The sequence below is a fragment of the Phascolarctos cinereus genome, unplaced genomic scaffold (assembly GCF_003287225.1).
Source record: "Phascolarctos cinereus isolate Bilbo 61053 unplaced genomic scaffold, phaCin_HiC Scaffold_726;HRSCAF=1367, whole genome shotgun sequence".
Classification (NCBI taxonomy): domain Eukaryota; kingdom Metazoa; phylum Chordata; class Mammalia; order Diprotodontia; family Phascolarctidae; genus Phascolarctos; species Phascolarctos cinereus.
In genome coordinates, this window is record NW_027556098.1 from 155,037,958 (window position 1) to 155,059,201 (window position 21,244).

At 37.5% G+C, this 21,244-nt stretch overlaps 1 protein-coding gene across 2 annotated transcripts in view; it reads right to left on the reverse strand.

Annotated features, from left to right (window-relative positions):
• TMEM163 (transmembrane protein 163) overlaps positions 1-21,244 on the reverse strand; it is a 399,751-nt gene that overhangs the window by 147,421 nt on the left and 231,086 nt on the right. The window lies entirely within an intron of this gene.

Consider the following 21,244-nt stretch of genomic DNA (forward strand, 5'->3'; position numbering starts at 1 on the left):
AGTTGTAAGATAAAAAAGCAATCAGTCAGGATTTGGGGTTGTAAAGCAATCAGTCAGGAATAGGCACACTGAGACACACTACAAAGCTAACCCTAAATACAAAAGCATCTCAGCCCCCTGGAAGGTTGCAATCTAGAAGTCACAATACATTCGAAGAGAATTTGATCCAAATTCAAAGTGAAAAAAAATAAGTCAAAGAGGGACATAGCTTTTCCTGTGTTTTGGGGAAGGTTTTTTGGCAAGTCCATTTGGTGAAACTTCTGCATAATTCTCTGATCTAATAAATACCTATATAATCTTTGGCACAGGGTAGGTTGGCCACTTTAACAATGTAACTTAGTTTATTACATTTAAGCTTCACATGTCTACACATGTAGACTTCTATTAGAGGCTTATATTAAGATGAGACATATTAGAGGTTGGCAATCTCTTGAAAAGGGTAGGCCAAGATACTAACCCGCTTTCATGTTTTGTTGGCAAAAGTGGTAGAGTGTGGAGGTGTGAATGCTGCCATTTAATGGGAGATGGTAGAGGGCTGGGGATTGAGAAGGTACAGTTAACGGCATCAGTAATAGTCCTCATTGATAGCAGGGTAAAGGGTCGTGGCAAAAGAAATGGATTCCTATGCCAAAAATAATCTTTCCACCAACTACCTTAGTTTGAATGAAAAGGAATGCTGACTCCTATGCTGTCATAAATAATTAAAGCCTTTTTCATTTCCTTTCGTAAGAAGATAGAAGCAAGGTACTACACCAAGTCAAAGCACGAAGAAAATATAATTTATAACTGAAAGTTATGGCAGATTTTCCCTATTTTTGCATAAACTAGTTAAGAATGACTTCTTTTCAATTTGCATCTTATTTTTCGGGATACTCTGATTATATATACAGTGCCACAGGCTGCATTTCTAAATAAATGTATGTATGTATGTATGTATGCATGTATATGTATATATGAGTATGTGAGTATGTGTGTGTGCGTGTGTGTGTGTGTGTGTGTGTGTATGTACCTGTGTCTTACTCAGAGAAATTATAAGATATGCCTGCTATTGGGAGAAGATTATTGAGCATATTTACAAATATAAGCTGTACCATTAAATGTTTTTAAATTAACTTTTAACCTGCATTGGAAAATGGGGGAAATATGCAGGATTGTGCCACTTTTTAGAAATATAGGTGGGCTATTGCTAATGCATGGTGAAGTCTCTTGGAGCCAAATGCTTATGATTCAAATATATCCAAAATCACATCAAAACACCATTTTCAAATTGGTTAAAACAGCTACTTGGATGCCATTTCAAAAGTGAGATTCTGAAAGGAAAATGAAAGGTTTTTCCATCAATCAGGACCTCATGTGATAATCCTACTAAAGGTTGTACAATTTACCCAAGAGCTCTTAACAGAGTAGAAGGCTTAAAATTTCCATTTTTCTTATAAATTGACTTCCAGTCATTTCCTTTGTGAAGTAGAAAGGAAAAGATGCTACAAATCTCTTAAGGAACAAAGACCCACTAAAGAGCCCTAAGGATCATATTATCCACAGAATCTTCAATTTTCAGTCAACGGCCAAAGCCAATTTTCTCTATTAAATAAGAGGAAAACATTAGCCCAGGGCCTGATCACAGAGAGTTCAATTGGATCTCTTCCCAAATTTTTGGGAGGACCTTGAATGGCATTGCTATTCTCCTTTTGGTGCATGATTCAATGCAACAAATTCCTGTCTCATCCCTGGGTTTAACTTGAGCAGGTCAAAATCTTACAGAGAAAGTTAGGTCAAGCTGGATCATTCAGGTGAGCATGTTTTCACAACTTTTAAAGCTAAAAATAAGTTTCAATTGAATAACATCAGGCTGTGGCCAGGAGGAACGGCTCAGAGATGAGATAATGAGATATGGCACCTTTGACATCAAGAAAACATTCAAATTCAGCCTCGATCAGTGGTGATTAAAAGCCACTGGGAGCCTAAAACTCAAAGCTAAACGGGTGGCTCTGTGAAAAGGGCTACATAGGACAGACAATAGACCAGTATTCATTTGACCTAAAACTACTGCTGTGACTGGCAATAACGATAAGTAAACCAGCCATTAATTAACACGGAGGCTGAATTTCACTTTCCCCTCAAACACCACTACCACCCCCTTGAAACTGGTTCCTCTGGTGAAAATTAATATTTCAGAGGTTTGTGGTAATGAAGTCATCACACCTGCCACTCTCACGCGAGGTTCATTCAATCTCTATTATAGCAACTTGGAGCCATAGACTTCTCTGTCCCATATGAATTTATTAGACTAGAATAAAATCCCAGAGCCCCATGGGGGGATTTTCAAAGCTCCTCTGCCTCTGAAGCTTAGTGTCCTGCCCCAAGAAGTAACTACATTAAATATGCCTCATGCATTGGGGAAACACATGTAAAATAAAGAGTTTACATCAGCTGCCCAATAGTTCTACTTTAATCTTGTTGGCTGGTTATTTAATTACTCACTGCAACTGTTTCCAACCTTTGCCTCTCTCTTGAAGTTCCCTCCTCCAACTCACCCCTGCACATAGTTACAACAGATGCCCCAGCTTCTTCCTTTACTGAGGAAAACTATGAACATCTAGAGAGGGTAACTCCACCTTGCCTCTTCTATTCCACAACATCACTCTTTCTCTTCTTCCTTCTCTCCTCAAACATGTATATGTGTGTATACATACATATACACATACATTTTACATATATGTATATATAACATTTAAATATTATATGTGTGTTTACATAGTAATATCTACTTTTTACATTGCCAGTATTTCCAGCTGAATTTTTCCACTTGCCCCTGCTAGAAAGTCATTCCTTATAGTAAAGAATAAAAAAAGATAAAAGAAAAAAGTTCTATAATACCACATCGCTTATTTTCATGGAAGACCTATCTCTGTACCTGCCCCTAAGGCTATTTTCTATTTGTGCCCTTGACCTTCTACTGTCCCACCTCAACAAGGACATTAGCTCCATCAATCATTCCCTCATATATTTTTCAGCCCCTCCCTCCTTTGATTCCTTCCCAATTGCATGCAAAATATTCATCTCTTTAATTCTTAAACAAAACAAAACAAAAACAGGGTTCATGATTTAGATATATAAGCAAACTGGGAGAGCAAAGAATAGTTTACCTGCCAGCTTTAGGGAGAACAGAAGAATTTATGACCAAACAGGAGATAGAGAACATTATGAAATGCAAAATGGATAATTTTGATTACATTAAATTGAAATGTTTTTGCACAAATAAAGTCAATGCAACCAAGATTAGGAAGGAAGCAGAAAAGTGGGAAAGAATTTTTATACCCAGTGTCTCTGATAAGGGCCTCATTTCTAAAGTATATAGAGAACTAAGTCAAATTTATAAGAATACAAGTCATTCCCCAACTGATAAATGATCAAAGCATGTGAACAGGCAGTTCTCAGATGAAGAAATTAAAACCATCTATAGTCATATAAAAAAATGCTCTAAATCACTATTGATTAGAGAGATACAAATCAAAACAACTCTGAGGTACCACATCACCCCTATCAGATTGGCCAACATGACAAAACAAGAAAAGGATAAATATTGGAGAAGATGTGGGAAAATTGAAACACTAATGTGTTGTTGGTGGAGCTGTGAAATAATCCAACCATTTTGGAGAGCAATTTGGAACTATGCCCAAAGGGCTATAAAATGTACATACCCTTTGACCCAGCAAAAGCACTTCTAAGGCTGTATCCCAAAGAGATCATACAAATAGGAAAAGGATCCACGTGCATAAAAATATTTATAGCAGCTCTTTTTGTGGTGGCAAAGAATTGTGAATTGAGGGGATGCCCATCAATTGGGGAACAGCTGAACAAATTGTTGTATATGAATGTGATGGAATACTATTGTGCTATAAGAAATGATGAGCAGGCAGACTTCAGAAAAACCTGGAAAGACGTGTATGGTCTGATGCTGAGTGAAATGAACAGAACCAGGAGAATGTTGTACACAATAACAGCCACATGCATGATGATTAACATTGATAGACTTAGCTCTTCTCAGAAAAGCAAGGATCTAAGACATCTCCAAAAGTCTCATGATGGAAAATGCTATCCACATCCAAAGAAAGAACTATGGAGTTTGAATGCAGATCAAAGCATACTATTTGCCATTTTTTTCTTCTGTTGAGTTTTGTTTCCTCTTTTTTCTGGTTCCTCCCATTGGTTCTAATTCTTACTTACAACATTACTAATGTGAAAATATGTTTAATAGGAATGTGTATGTAAAGCATATATCAGATTGTACACCATCTTGGGAAGAGATGTGGGGAGGAAGGGGGAGAAATATTTTAAATTCAAAAGCTTATGGAAGTGATTGTTGATAAATCAAAATAAATTAATAAAAAAATTAAAACAAAACAAAAACAAAAACAAAACCTACAAGAATTTCATATTCCTTCCTTTGGTGGCATCTCTTTCCTCTTATTAAAGTCAGGTAACCTTTTTGAAGAGGTGCCTACATCTGCTGCTTCCACATCCTCACTATCTACTCTCTGATCAACCCTTTGCAATATAGCTTCCACTTTCACCACTTTACTAGAAGTACTCTTGCAAAGCATTACCAAATTACCTCCTAAATACCAACTATTAGTTTTCATACACCTTGACCTCTCTGTTGCACTTGCTGGACACTCACCTCTTCTGGGTTCTTTCTTTACCTTGGCTTCAAAAGGACCACACTCTTTGTTCTCCTACTTCCCTAGTATCCCTTCTTTTCCTGACACTCTCTTCCCAATGAGTTTTCTCCAAGGTTCTGTCCTTGCTGTTCTGTCCTCTCTTTATATAGTCTCTTCTTTGAGAGTCTAACTTATTAGCAGGGCTTCAGTTGTTACTTCTGCATCATTCCTAGATCCAAATTACCAACTTTTGACTTCTTTCCTAGGTTCCCAGCTCACATCCCTACCTGTTTACCCTATGGACACCTTAAGCTCAGCACATCTGAAATTCAGCTCAGAATCACAGGATCTAAGAGTTAATATTCTGAAGGACCTTAGACATCATCTTGATCAACTAGATAATCTTACAGAAGAGGACCTTGGGACCCATATATTTGCCCAAGATCACAAAGGTGATAAGTAGCAGAACCCAGATTTGGCTCTGAATTCACTACACCAAATTACCTTACCTGTCCTTTCTATATGTAACACAAATATAACCATAATATGAAATAATATGTCCCTTATAAACTTGTCTATGATTTATATGTGTGACACATATATATTCCTCAACTAAACTGTAAGTCTCATAAAAGATAGGGTGACAGGGATATAACATGTTACTATCTACCTTTGTGACTCCAGGTTAACATTTTTTATTGGCCCCAAATTTTCATTCAATGAATGAAAGGAGAGATATGAATATAAGGTTGTATGGGTGTGGGTGGGTATGCATACACATACATACATATACTCATTCACAAAGGCCTTGGTGTGAGCACTCGCTGAGTGTTCTCTCTCACTTTCTCACTTCTAATATTTAGTTAGTAGTCCCTTCAATTAGATTTCTCTTTCATCTATCCCCTCCTCTCTATTCTTTCTCTCTGTCTCTCTCTTTTTTTCTCTCTCACATACATACACACACAAATATTATGTATAAATGTATATATATATAAAGACAATTTATATTGATAAAATTATGGATAATATGACATTAATAGATATTACACACATGTGTATGTGTATATATATATATATATATATACATATGCATGTATTTATAGATATCTATAGATATCTATCCTTATAAAACAGTAGGGCACACAATTAACTCAAATATTTATACCAGTCTAGTTAAAGAATGGACTTCCTTTCTTTCCTTAACTAAGTCAGAGTCCCACTGTGCCAAAAAGAATGCCAGTTGGAAACTCCAAATTCAAACAGAAGGACAGATGGAAAATGGACCGGATTGATTGTTGGGATAAAACCACATGTAAATTGTGCAGCTGAATAAACAAGCAGAAGAGAAAGCTTAGGACAAAGCCTCAGAAATTTGCAGGATGACAGTGTGTGTTTCAGAGAATTGTGATGCCACAATCAGCAATGTGCCATTCAACCCTATTAAATAAAGAAAGCAATTTCGATTGCAGGCTATATTTATAGCAACAATGAAGACCCATCTGTCAAGCTGTCCAAAGTCAAGCAATAATTATCTTGAGCCTCAGCAGTCCTGCTTTACCCCAGGCCCCATAACACCTCTAGCTGCTAAATTATGTGACCAGTAAAGCTCTGTTAATAAATCAATCTCTCTTTAATTAGACTGTCTCTATCACTTAGATTCCTAGATCACAGCATTACAGATAGCTATGTTACTCTTGCATCTTAAAAAGCAAAACCCTTCTGATATACTCGCTTTAGGTAGGGGCTCAAAGAAATGAGGAAATCAGATTTAGAGGTTCAAAGTTGATTTTGTTTCTTTTTACCACCTGTCTGAAAAGCTTCTAATAAATTCAATAGCCTCTTTTCTCCACAAAGGTAAAATTACCACTTATGACAAGGTAAAGAGTATGAGTGATTTATTTACTCATTCGTTTACTCCTTGTTGGTCTAACTTCATTGGAAGGAAATTGATTTTAAAAACACAGTGCAGATTGGTAAATTGTTTATCATTTCAGGATAGTGTCTTTCAGCACATCCCATTCACTAGTCTAAAATGGCCCTATTAGGAATAACCCAACTTACTGCACAAGGTTGCAAAATTCTGTTCAATTTGCTTATGATTTCTTGTCCTTTGATTCATCCAATGATATTATATTATAAAACGCCTACCCACCCACCTCTCACTCACTGTCCTCTTTCTGTATCTAACTATATCACAAACACCTGCCCATCTCCCTCCCTGAAAAGAGACCAAAGAGGACAGCATAAGTATATGAAAATAGCTTTGTTGTTTACTAATCTCCCCACACATATCCTAATCTTAATTTGACAGGTCAGCAATGCCAGCTGTTGTTGTAATCAACAGTTTCCATGTGTAAATAGGTTTTTCCACACTACAGTCATAATAAATGAGTTGGCTATATATGCTTTTGCTCTGCAGTAATATAGTGGATGAAGCTTTCTACATGGATAGGTTGCAACCAGAGGAATGAACAATACCAGAGAACAAAAACCCTGAGTCCCTCTCCTGGCTGCTTCCAGCTCCCAGGACATATTGTGCAGTCTTTATTCAGAGGAATAAGTAATTGAGTTAATAAGTCTTTCTTTGTGGAGAGAAACAAAGACTTAGAAAGCAGTGGTGCAGAGAATAAGAAATTTGAGCTTTAACCCAGGGAACTATAGGATCTGTGGAAAGCTCCTACGCATAAAGTACAACCTCCATTTCCTCATGAACTCTAATATCCCCTCTAGATCTAATAACCGAAGCCTTGCACTTCACTCACAAGCAATATTCTCAGTGACTGATGAACAGACTTTTGAAATGCGGTCAGTTCAAAATTATAATACTGAGGAGGAGGCGGAGTCAAGATGGTGTAATAAAGTCAGGGACTCGACTGGGCTGTCCCCCAAACCCCTCCAAATACCTTTTTAAAATGACTCTAAACAAATTCTAGAGCAGCAGAACCCACAAAAAGACAGAGTGAAACAAATTTCCAGCCCACGACAACTTGGAAGGTCAGCAGGAAAAGTCTGTTGCAACAGGGTGAGAGAAGAGCGCAGTCCAGGAAGACCACGCCAGCATGGCCGTGGCCACAGCAAACCAGGAGCAGGCCTTGGGACTGATTGAATCAACAGTGGCAACTGTTGGTGGAATTGTGAACTAATTCAACCACTCTGTAAAGCAATTTGGAACTATGCCCAAAAGGCTATAAAACCATGCATGCCCTTTGAGCTAGCAATATCACTACTAGGTCTGGATCCCAAAAGAGATAAAAAGCAAAAAGGAAAATGACTTACACATACAAAAATATTTATGGCAGCTCTCTTCTGGGGTTCAAAAATTGGAAATTGAGGGGAAATTGTGGAATGGCTGAACATGATGTGGTATGTGATCATGATGGAATACTATTGTACTACAAGAAATGATGAGCAGGATGCTCTCAGACAGACCTGGAAAGACTTTAATGGGCTGGTGCAAAGTGAAATGTGCTGTGTACAAAGTAAAAGCAATATTGTGAGATGATCAGCTGTGAATGACTTAGCTATTCTCACAATACGATGATCCAAGACAACTATGACGGACTTAAAAATGCCTTCCATTCCGAGAGAAAGAACTGATGGTGTCTGAATACAGATTGAAGCATACATTTTTAAACCTTTTTTTAAAAGTTTTTTTTTAGTCTATATTTTCTTTTACAACATGCCTATTAAGGATATGTTTTGCATGATTACACATGTATAACCTCTATCAAATTGCTTGCCTGCTCAAGGGGCAGGGGAAGGAAGGAAGAAGGGAGAGAATTTGGAACTCAAAGTTTTAAAAACAAATGTTAAAAATTGTTTTTATATTTAACTGGGGAAAAATAAAATACTAAATAAATATATTTTTTTAAATGATAACATTGAGGCTGTGCAACAGATTTCAGGACTGGTTTGGAGGACCCAGATATGTAAGAATATGTTCTGAAAAGTGAAGTGATACACAGATACATAGTACTTTTATTTTTATTTTATTCAGGCAATTACTTCATCAAGAGATATAAATAGAAAAAGATTTAACTTTCTTCATCAGTAAGACAAGAGGTTAGATGATTTCCTAAGATCCCTTCAATTTCTAAAATCCTTTGATCCTATGTAATAGCTATCACACTGGAAAGAGTAAAAGGTATTCCCTGAATTCAATGTGCTAGTCTCTCACCTGCATATCCTATACTGATAATGTCCTCCCTCCTCAGAATCTTTCTCTTGTTTCAAGGCTCAGGTCAGGCACCACTTCTTCCATGAAACCTTCTCTGGTATCTTCCTCTACCCCACTCCCAACCATCTACAAACATCCTCTCCTTCCTCAAATTGTTCTAGTGCACTATGTCTAGATTTTTGCTTTGCTACCATCACCTCCTACCTTATTCTATTTTCTTTGTACATGTTACACTCCCCATAGGGGAAGAATTCCTTGAGGACCTTAAGGGATTCTTGAGGGTTAGGACTGAAATTTTTTAAATCTTTGTACCTCAGTGCCTTGAACATAGAGATATTTAATATATGTTTTTTGGAATGAACTAAATCATCAGATCATGGGTATTCAGAAATGAAAAATGATTGCAATAGTCTGCTACTTGGGCTCTCTGCCTCAAGTCTCTCCCAACTCCAAACCATCTTCTACTCAGCAATCAAACTGATCTTCCTAAAATTCAAGTCAGATCATATCACATATTCAAACATACACACACACACACACACACACATTTGATAAACTCCAGTGGATTCTTATTGCCTTTGGGATCAATTTTTTATAATTTATTTATTTTTAGTTTTCAACATTCACTTCCACAAGATTTTTGAGTTCCAAATTTTCTCCCCATTTCATCCCTCCCCCACCCCAAAATGGCATGCATTCTGTACACCCCTTCCCCTAATCTGCCCTCCCTTCTATCTCTCCCTCCCTTCTCTTATAACCTTCCCCTTTTATTTTCTTGTAGGGCAGGATAGATTTCTATACCGCATTTCCTCTATTCCCTATTTCCCAGTTGTATGTGGAAACAATTTTTTTTGACATTTGTTTTTAAAACTTTGGGTTCCAAATTTTCTCCTTTCCTCCCTCCCCACCCACCCTTTTTGAAAAGGCAAGCAACTCAATACAGGTTATACGTGTGCAGTCATGAAAAACACTTCCATAGTAGTCATGTTGTGAAAATCTTAGTATATTTCCCTTAATTCTAACCCATCTCCCATTTATTCTATTCTCTCTTATGACCTTATACCTCCTTAGAAGTGTTTGCTTCTGATTACCCCCTCACCTAATCTGATCTTCCCTCTATCATCTCCCTGCTTTCTTGTCCCCTCCCCCACCCAATTTTCCTGTAGGGTAAGACAGATTTCCATCCCCAATTGAGTTAGTATGGTATTCCCTCCTTAAGCCAAATCCTATGAGAATAAGATCCACTCATTCCCTCTCACCTTCCCCCATTTTCCCTCCACTGTAAAAGTCTTTTCTTGTCTGTTTAATATGAGATAATTTACCCCATTCTACCTCTCCCTTTCTCCTTCTGCCAATGTAATCCTCTCTCACCCCTTAATTTTATTCTCCAGATATCACTCCTTCATCTTCAACTCACCCTGTATCCTCTATCTATCCATACACACACACACACACACACACACACACACACACACACATATATATATATATATATATATATATATATATATATATATATATATATATATATATGTATACACATATAATTTTTTTCCCTCCAACTAACCTAATACTGACAAGGGTCTCATGAGTTACAAATATCATCTTTCCATGCAGGAATGTAAACAGTTCAATCTCAATAAGTCTCTTATGATTTCTCTTTCCTGTTTACCTCTTCATGTTTCACTTGAGTCTTGTATTTGAAAGTCAAATTTTCTATTCAGCTCTGGTCTTTACATCAAGAATACTTGAAAGTCCTCTATTTCAATGAATGTCAATTTTTTTCCCCTGAAGGATTATACTCGGTTTTGCTGGGTAGGCAATTCTTGGTTGTAATCCCATCTCCTTTGCCCTCCAGAATACCATATTCCAAGCTCTCTGGTCCCTTAATATAGAAGCTGCTAAATCTTGTGTTATCCTGATTGTGTTTCCACCATACTTGAATTGATTCTTTCTGGCTTCTTGCAATATTTTCTCCTTGACTTGGGAACTCTGGAATTCGGCTACAATATTCCTAGGAGTTTTCTTTTGGGAATCTCTTTCAGGAGGTGATCAGTGGATTGGGATCAAATATTTTAAAAGGCCCTTGATAACCTGGCCCCTTCCTACTTTCTCACACCTTACTCCCCAACACATACTCTTTGATCCAGTGACACTGGCTTCATTGCTATTTCACCAACAAGACAATACTACTTTCAGCTCTGGGCATTTTCACTGGCTGTACTGCACCCCTGAAATGCTCTCCCTTTTCCTCTCTGCCTTAGCTTCCCTGGCTTCCTTCAAGTCTCCGCTGAAATCCCACCTTCCGGAAGAAGTCTTTCCCAGCGTTCCCTAATCTTAGTGCTTTCACTCTACTTTTCCCTCTACTCCCAATTTATTCTGCATGTATCTTGTTTGTACATAGTTGTACATGTTATTTCTCACATTACACATGGTTTCTTGAAAGCAGGAACTTTTGAGGGGGCCTTCTTTGTATTCTCAGAGATACAAAGTGTCTAGCATATGGTATGTGCTTAATGAATGCTGGTTGACTGACTAAAGATTTGTTTGATTTGAACCAACCCAAAAAATTAGGTGATTTCAAGATGACTAGATACTTACTCCAACAACTTGGTTCAACTATCTGCTACAATCAAAGCAAGAACTACTACCATATGGTATTACCATTATGAAGATCAGTCACAGCATTTAAAAATGGGATTATGCAGAAACCCTAATATATCATTAGACACCAGAAATTTTTTACAATCTTCCTTCCATATAATGCTTTGAAAGTCCCTTTTCTCCCCACTAGGAAAGGCAATTGAGATTTTAGGGAACCAAAGAGGTGTCTAACCTATGATTTCATCAGTGCAGAAAATCCTTCTACCAATTCAGACTGATAACTATACTGTAACTAATAGTTTTTTGTTTTGTTTTGTTTTGTTTCTGGCTGGGCAATGGGGTTAAGTGTCTAAGGCCAGATTTGAACTCAGGTACTCCTTAATCCAGGGCCGGTGCTCTATCCACTGTGCCACCTAGCTTCCCCATTGTAACTAACAGTCTTAAAGAGTTGCTCCTAGATCAGGGCTTCTTAAACCTTTTCTACATGAAATTGCTTTTTGCCAGAAATTTTTATGCAACCCCGGGTATATAAGGATATAAAATAGGTATACAAATCAAACATTTACTGATAATAAATCATAAAGAAATTTATTTTAAAGCAATTTTTTGGTATTCATATAATTTTACCATTTATTAAAGATGAAAGCACATTTGCATACTAATGAGATGGACATGATTGTTTATTTTTACATAAAGAATTAAATCTTGCTGAAACATTTGATACTGCAGGACATAGAGCATCTTCAACACTTTTCAGAGTTGATCGACATTTTAATTTTATAATCATCAATGTCAAGAATGCCACTTCACATAAATATGTAGTACAAAATGACAGAAGTATGTTTAGGGCCATTTCAGAAATGTTGGAAAGCCTGTCCTAATGCCAAGTCAAAATTCATTTAACAATTTCGTATGTCTAGTAAAAACACTGCAATTCATGATATACAAAAGTCTCAAATATGAGCTGAGATGTTTCTGGCAGCATTCATTGGTGTGGCGTGGCACGGCGTGACAGCATGCGCAGTATGAAATTCACACCTTGTGTACTTAGAACCAAGGCTGCAATGACGTTGCATGATGCAATACGGACAAGCACGGCCAGAAACACCTCAGATTCAATACGTGTTTGATTTTGAATTAATTTTTGTTCATTGCAAGTTCAGAAACCTTTTACTGTTGCCAAATTTTTCGTGACCCCCCCCATTCAATTACATGACACCATATGGAGTTTAAGAAAGTGCTGCCCTAGAGGACTGAGGAGTTCAGTGAATTGCCCAAGGTTGCACAAGGCAGTGTGTGTGTCAGATTGGGAATCAAGTGCTCTAATACTCCACTGCGCCTCTCCATAAGGGTAGGATTAAGAAAACATGGGGTGGTAAAGGGGAAGAGTCAATGTAGGTCTCTGCAAAGGTAACTCTCATGGCCATTCAAAAGAGAAAGTCGGGAGTAGAGGGAAGACATTGAATTGTTAACATTTTTTTAAAGACTGGGTCTCCCTATCTCATCAAGATGGAAATGCAAAGGTCACTCACAGGACTGATTTCACTATTGATGACTAACAATACTGGGACTTTCTCCATTTTGTCCTGGGCTCTATTTCATTACTCCTTAGGCAGCCTGGTCATCCCTTGATCATCATATCAGTGTCAAACTCAGTGCAAGCACTTGATCTGCCTTAGCCCTATTGCAGTTCAGAACTCCCATGCTCAAGTCATCCACTAGCCTCAGCCTCCTCTACTAGCAGGGATTACAGGCATAGGCCACCATTCATACCAACATTTCTTTCAAGGAGTTGAAAAGGTCAAGTCTTCACTTATCTTTATCTACTGCTTTGTAATGGGCTTGTGACTCACTTTTACAGACCTCACTGCTTCCTTCTAGAAAGCTGTCTTCGCTTCTGTAAGGGTTAATTGAATTAAAGAAACTATCGGGCAGTTAACTGGAAACCATTACCACACTTTCCCCTTCCAAAAAAAGAAGAATGCAAGCCAAAAAAAAAAAACACCATTCATTACTGGAACTGAACATAATCATAATCTCTTCAATCAACAGGGCATACTTTATTTGAAAATCCATTTTTACTTTTGATATGTTTTAGGTTGCCCAGATCTGTAGTTTTTAAATAAAGAATTATCAGCCTTCATTAACCTTAACAGTTGTATAATTCCACCCAATGAGACTATAAACCTAAGTAATGGCCTCAATTTTATTTTATTTTTTTCCTTTCCTTTTTTCTTGGTTCTTAGTCCAATCAATACAGACAGTTAAATAAACAAATGTACCATTATGGGCTGGTAAGACAGGGGAGAATATGCTGAAAAAATTAAAGGAATAACCCTAGCCCCTCTTAAATAAGTAAAGTTCCCATAAACAATGCCTATGCAACAGGTTTGAATAACAAATATGAGAGACTCAACTCCCCCTCCGCAAGGGGAAACTGCAGCTCAAAGGCATCAGTCCTCACCATGTGGCATCATCATGCCAAGAGTTCAATAGTACAGCTGGTTATTCTGGTAGGAATGAATTGCACCAGGCATTGATGAGCTTGCACAGATGGAGATCGAAGTTGTATATGCTTTATACAATCTGGGCCAATTTCCCAGAGATACTTTGACACAAATCAAAGATAATAAGTTTTGAGTGTGTGAAAAAGAAAATAAGAGGAAGGAAACCCAGCTTTCATTGACCCTAGGATAGTGCTTTTGTCCTAACCAACGTTATCGTCATGCCACACTAATATGTGACTACCTCTGAAAACAAAGAGCAAGTTGAGCTTAAGGGCGCCTTCGGCACTGTAAGCTCATCCACATTTTAAAAATATATACTAAAATCCATAAGAAAAAGAAAAACCAACCAGCAGAAAACTTCAGGGAATGTGGAGGGAAAGAAGTGAATTGCCAGGTGCTCATACCAAGAGAAAACTACCATTCCATACCACAAGGGCAGTAGCGTTACATGTCACATATTTATGAAGCCCTGAAGGCTTTGGGGGATCTAATATTCAACTGAAGTCTTTACTTCATTCAGTCATTGAATTAACATTTATTGACCACATACTATATGCAAGATGCCATACTACAAAGATGAAAAAATACAGTCTCAGCCCTCGAGGAGCTAATAGTATAAGTGAGAGTGGAGGGAGGTAAAGAATAAGTACACAGGCTGCTGTGGCAAATATTGTTTCCCCTGCTATATTGTTTCCCCTGCTACCCTATCCTCCTCAGCTCTAAATGGAAGGACCTGAGGAGGGAGGTGGTCCCTAGATCAAAAATCTTTGTTAGTAGCAGCAGCAGCAGCAGCAACAGCAGCAAATGATGATGATGATGATGATAGCATTTATATAGTGCTTTAAGGTCTACAAAGCACTTTATTATTATCATACTATACTATTAATATTAATATACTCTATTACTATTATATTATCTCATTGCATCCTCACAACGACCTGGGGAGGAAATGCTATTTTTATCCCCATTTCACAAATGAGGAAATTGAGGTAGAGAAAGAGGCTAAGTGACTTGCTCAGGGTCACATAGTTCATAAGTGTCTGAAGCTGGATTTGAACTCGGGCCTCCCCAACTGTACAGCCTAGCAGACTTAGAATTTGAGAAACAGACAAAAGGTGTTCACTTGGACAAAATGTTCAGACGTCAAGAGAAACAAGGAGAATTTGATTTTCAAAGTTGAAGACTTTCAACAATTTGCAACACCGAAGTCTTGTGAGATATGTGTGTGTGTGTGTGTGTGTGTTGTTTTATAACCTAAGGCAAGAAGGCAGTTATATCTTCTAGAGTAAAGTTTTAAAGTACTTTCTTATGTTCTAATTCATTGAAAACTACTAATTCTTGAATAACATATCTAGTAGCTCTCAGTTAAGGAGAATATTCACTGAAGTAGAGCATCTGTTTCCCAACCACACTGGATTTTTACCTTGGGTAAAAATCTGATTTATCCAAGAGATAAGTTTAAAAGTTGCTTTATCAAGAGATTCACAATAATATTCATTTAAATAGCAAGTTTATAGTTTTAGAGCTAGAAGGAATCTTAGAGATCTTCTAGTCCAAGCCACTCCTTTTACAATTGAACAAACTAAGGCCAAGAGAGGTAAATGATTTACTTGAACCCAAGTCCTTTTACTCTAAGTTTGGAGTTCTTCCCATTATATAACAGTCTCCTTCTGCTCATGTACTTCACATAATATGATTTACATAATTTCAATTTAGATGCAAACTTTGAAGAGCCTAAACTGAGTAGAGTAAAAATTTATATTACATACATACTCACAGGGATATGTACAATAATGACTTTTCTTCCAGTAAATAAAATGAGTTTGAAAAAAAGAACCAGCCATATCATCTTACTCTGTCCCACTAAATCTTTACAGATTTTGCTGATGATTGAGGTTAAGGTTGGTCTTGCCTGGAAAGATAGTTATTTTCTCTATGTAAATTCAATAGATCTCCTAATGACCTTGGTCTCACTATCAACTGAGCTAAATGGAAAGAAGTTGGGCCAGGGAAACCTCCTCTATACTATCACATAGAATAATCCAGGCTTGAAGCTTTCTCACTTGTCTAAGGTAAAATAAATGAAGCTTCTCTTATGTAGATTCACAGAATGTTCAACACTTCGATGAGCCTTAGAGACCATTTAGTCCAACCCACTCACTCTGCAGATGAAGAATTTGAGGCAGAGGAAAGGGAAGTGATTTTCTTAATGAGAACATTAGGACCCAGATTTAAATCACTCTTTTTTTTTCCTTAATTTTTTATTGTTTTATTGATATTATTTTTGTTAAATACTAAAAAAGTTACTCTTAGTAGAAAGAGGAGAGTTGGGCTTTGAATCCAAATGTGTCTTATGACTTTAAATCCAGTACTCTTTGCTAGACTAGTAGGCAGCACAGCAGATAGATGTTGTGTCTGGAGTCAGGAAAACCTGAGTTCAAACCCAGCTATGTGACCTTGGGCAAATCACTTAACCTCTCTGTCTCAGTTTCCTAATTTGTAAAATGATAATAATAATAATAATAATAATAATACCTATCCCCAATGGTTGTTGTGAGGATAAAATGAGATACTATTTGTAAAGTGCTTTGCAAACCTTAAAGCTCTATATAAATGCTAGCTATTATTTTCTTAGCCTTACTCCTGCCCATAACCCTCCTTTATAAGAAAGAAAAACAATCAGATGAGAGATGGAATGACTGTATCTAAAGGCAGACAAAATATATTGTACCTAGAGTAAACCACCTCTACACAAAAAGAGGGAAATATGCTTCATCACTAAATGCTTGAAACCAAGATTGCATTTGACCTGATATCTGATGCCTCTTAGTGTTGCTTTCCTTTATATCATTGTGTCATTGTACACATTATTCTGCTGTTTCAGCTTTCTTTGTTCAGCTTCAATTCACACTCCTCCTCATGTTTCTCTGAATTCCTCATATTGGTCATTTCTTATGGTGAAATAATAATCCATTATATTCATAGACTACAATTTATTCAGCAATTCCTCCATCAATGGCACTTACTTTATTCCCATTTTTTGCTACAAAAAAAAATAATAATAATAACTCACTGTTTCCCTTCCCGTTTCCATTCTACTATGCAGCTGCGGCCTTTGTGATAGACCCAGATGATTGGTCCTCAAGTGTATTAAGCTTGTTTGGACCTTCAACTGGACAGTAATCTGGAATGAATTCTGTTTGGCACAAGTCACTATAGAATAATGAAGGGCCAATACTGTTTAAATTAGATGACTAATAAAAACAAAAACAAATGAACAAAAAACATTTCCAGGCATCTAGGCTCTATTTACATGCATACCAATCTGAGATATAGTGAATTACCAAAATGACTTGACATAACCTGTTTCTGCCCTGGAAAAACTTGGGGTGCTGCATCTTTTTACAACCCCATAATAAAGAGATACTAATTCTCTCTTTCTTTTTTTTCCCCTGTCTTTCTTCAAAGCACATCTCTAGCACTACCCTCTACAAAAATCTATTCCTGACTCTGCAAACTGCTAGTGACCTCCATCTCTAACTACCTTGCATCTAATGACTTTGAATGCATTTATTATTATTCTGTATATGCTGATGCATGCCCCTCTTATCTCTCCCAATAGAATATAAGGTTTCTTCTGAATAAGGATCACCTCATTCATTGTAGCAGAATGTGTGGCACAAAGTAGGTGTTTAATAAATACTTGTTGATTGGTTGACTGATTGAATCGCAGAGGATGGTATCATCTACAGTATATTCAGCTTAAAATCCCAAGTAAGCTCCTAAAGAAACTGAGCATATATCTCTTTATTTCAAAGCACACATCAGCTGAACATATCACTTGCCTGCATATGGAAATGTGAGAATTCACTTTGAGAGATGTGTGTCATTTTATGCAGAAAATGTCTAGTTAAGTGGCATATGCAAATAACTGGAATTTTTTTACCCTTTTTATGACTGATAAATGGCAAGTCAAAAAACCTGATATCAGGGATTTAATCCAGATTTTAAATTTCAGGTTATTTCACAAGGTCAGAAGAGATTCAAAACAAGTCTCATATACTTTCTGCTTCTATAATCTTTTGTAATTCTCATAATGATGTTAACATATATATTTGGTACTTTTTTGGTATTCTGTATGTTTTTATTTTGAATTCCTTAGAGTGAAAAGGCACAGTGTTGAGAGATAGAGTGGCATGTGAGGAACAAGTGGGCTAATGTAGCTGGACCATAGATTGTGTGGAAGGAAGTAAAATAGAAAAGACTAGAAGAGTCAGAAGGGGCTAGGTTGTGAAGAGCTTTAAATGTCCAACAGATTTTATATTTGATTATTACCCATATCAAATCATATGATGATTTGATATGGGTAATAAGGAGACATGAGAGCTTACTGGGCACAAGGATCATATGGTCAGACCTGCTCCTTAGGAAAATCACTTTGGCAGTTGATGAATGAATGAACTGGAGTGAAGAGGGACTTGAGACAGTGAGACCAATTAGAAGGCTATTGCAGTAATCCATAAAGAGGTAATGAGAGTCCATTGCATGGTGGTGGTGGTGGCTGTGTGAATGGAGAGAAGGGGACATTTACTAAAGATGTTGTTGAGGGAGAAATGACAAGACTTGATAACAGATTGGATATGATGGGTGAGTGTGAGTGAGGACTTGAGGATGATGCAGAAATTGTGAGTCTGGTTGATTGGGAAGATTAGGAAAGTTGGGAAGAGAAAAGAGTTAAGGGGGGACTGGGGAAGATAATGTGTTTTGCTTCGGATATGTTGAGTTCAAAATGCCTGTAGGATATTGTAAGTAAGGTAGATTTTGTTATTCTTTTTTAGATAATAGTTCTCAGGATCTTAGCTACTAGTTCCCAGGATCCATGGCCAAAACAATCTCTAGTTCCCAGGTTTTCATATTATAAACAGTTTCTACTGCAACTGTTCAGTGAGATACAAGGATGAGATAATGTAAATATTTGAGTTGTTTTGTAAATAACCTACTGCATTTGTGCAGGGCTGTCAGCATAATATTACTAGAGTTAATGTAACCTTGTGAGGCTATTGCTGGCAAGATGCCTTCTTTGTGTGCTCCCCTATAAGTCAGGTGAGCACTGGTCAGTGAGTGGGGGATTTGGGAAATGCATAGAGGAATGCATGTGTGTCTGCCTCAGCCAGCCCCCCTTGAGGCTGAGGAGGAATGTACAAGCTGGAATGCTGTGTGTGCCTTAGTTAGCCCTCATTAAAGCTTGGGGGGATTTTGGGAATGTGACAGTGTGTTGCTGTGGTTGCCTCAACTGGCCCCCACTGAGGCTTAGGGGGAGTGCACTAGCTGGAAAGCTATGCTGCCTTGACTGGCCCCCTTAGAGGCATAGGGAAATGAGATGAGTTGTGCTCCTACTTTGTATATTCTCACTCGCCCCCGCAAGAAGAGTAATTAGGGGAAGCTGTAGGAGTTGCTGTTCCCATTATCAGCAACTCCATTGAGAAGAATAGAATAAAGTGAGCTAATTATTTAACCCCACTGAAGCTATCTTCTTGTCCTTCTTGTCTTCCCAGAGCAAGAGTGAACCCACTAGGAAAGCTCCTGCTCCAACTTCCACGTTTTCTGCCTGTATTACAGACATCCAATTTGAGATTCAGGTGGTGAAGTGGGACATATAAAATATGGATATATTTTTACATATCATATATTTATACATTTTAAATATAAAACATGGATATATATATATATATATTTATGTTTACTTATCAGTGTACATATTGCACCACCCATTATAATGAATGTAAAATCCCTGAGGGTGCAGATTATTTAGGCTTTTTATCCCTGAGACCTAGTAGCATAGTACCTAGCTCCTAGTAGATGTTTGCTTGCCGAATCAAACACTCCAACCTCAAACATTTCCAAATAACTAGTAAGGAAATTCATATTCTTTCGAATGCAACACTCTAAGTTCCCTAGATTTGAATTTGGCGATAATATGGGATTTAAAATACAGCATTTTATAAATTGCCAAAGTGCTAGAAACTAATACATCACAGTGCAATTCCACAGAGGAGGCAAGGGAAGAGAAGTTTCAGAATGCAAAAAAAATCATTTATTCATCATTCAGTCTGTGCTCCAATTCCTTAGGCTAGCACAGCAGTTTGTATTTTTAATTATTTTTTTCTGGTGCTTTATAATAAATTAAAATGTTGGGAAAAGAAGTCACACAGAAACACTACAGAAATACTGATAATACCATGATGGCTATTATGAAACAAAACCTTTATGACCAGACACTAATGTAGCAGGTCTTAAAAATTGAAGAAGAGTACATAAAAGTGTACATGTACAGATTCGTAGCCCACTCTATTCTTATTAACTGTATGTGTGTTTATAGCAAAAAAACAAATTCATCTAGATATTAAAACCACATAACAAATACAGCTGTGTGAAAACTGAGGAGGGGGCACATTAAGCTAAGCCATTGTACAATACAATTTGAGATGGGGAAGCCCTCTTTCCCAAAATCATTTCCTTTATGGGTTTGCACAGGTGCCTGGAATTGACATGAATAGAAAATTCCTATAGTTTACATACTGTCAACAGAGGGCCATACAGGAAGGTACCAGCTGGAGATTATGCCATGTGAGGATCAGCTGAAGGAAATGGGTCATGGGTGATGAGTGGAGAAGAGAAGATTTGCAAGGGTAGGGGAGAAACAATGAAAATTGACTTTAAGTACTTGAAGAACTGTCCTGTAGAAGCAGGATTAGCTTTGTTCTCTTGGTCCTAGATTTTAGAACTAGAAACAATTGGTGGAAGCCACAGAGAGGCAGATGGCCCCAGTGAAAATATCCTAACAACTCAATCTTTTCAAAAAGTGGAATGAGCTCACTCAGGAGGCTATTAGTTCCTCATCAGTAGAGATCTTTAAGAAGAAGCCAGGTGACTATTTTGTTCGTTTGTTCAGGCATTTTAAGTTGTGTCTAACTCCTCATGACTCTATTTGGGCTTTTGTTGTTGTAGTTGTTGTTTTGGAGACAATGGGGCGTGAAGTGACGTGCCCAGGGTCATACAGCTAGTAAGTGTCTGAGGTCAAATTTGAACTCAGGCCCTCCTGACTCCAGAGCTGATGTTCTATCCACTGTACCACTTAGCTGCCCCCTCATTTGGGGTTTTCTTGGCAAAGATGCTGGAGTAGTTTGCCATTTCCTTCTCCAGCATGTTTTACAGATGAGGAAACTGAGGCAGACAGAGTTAAATTACTTACCAAAGGCCACTCAACTAGTAAGTGTCTGAAGCCAGATATGAGC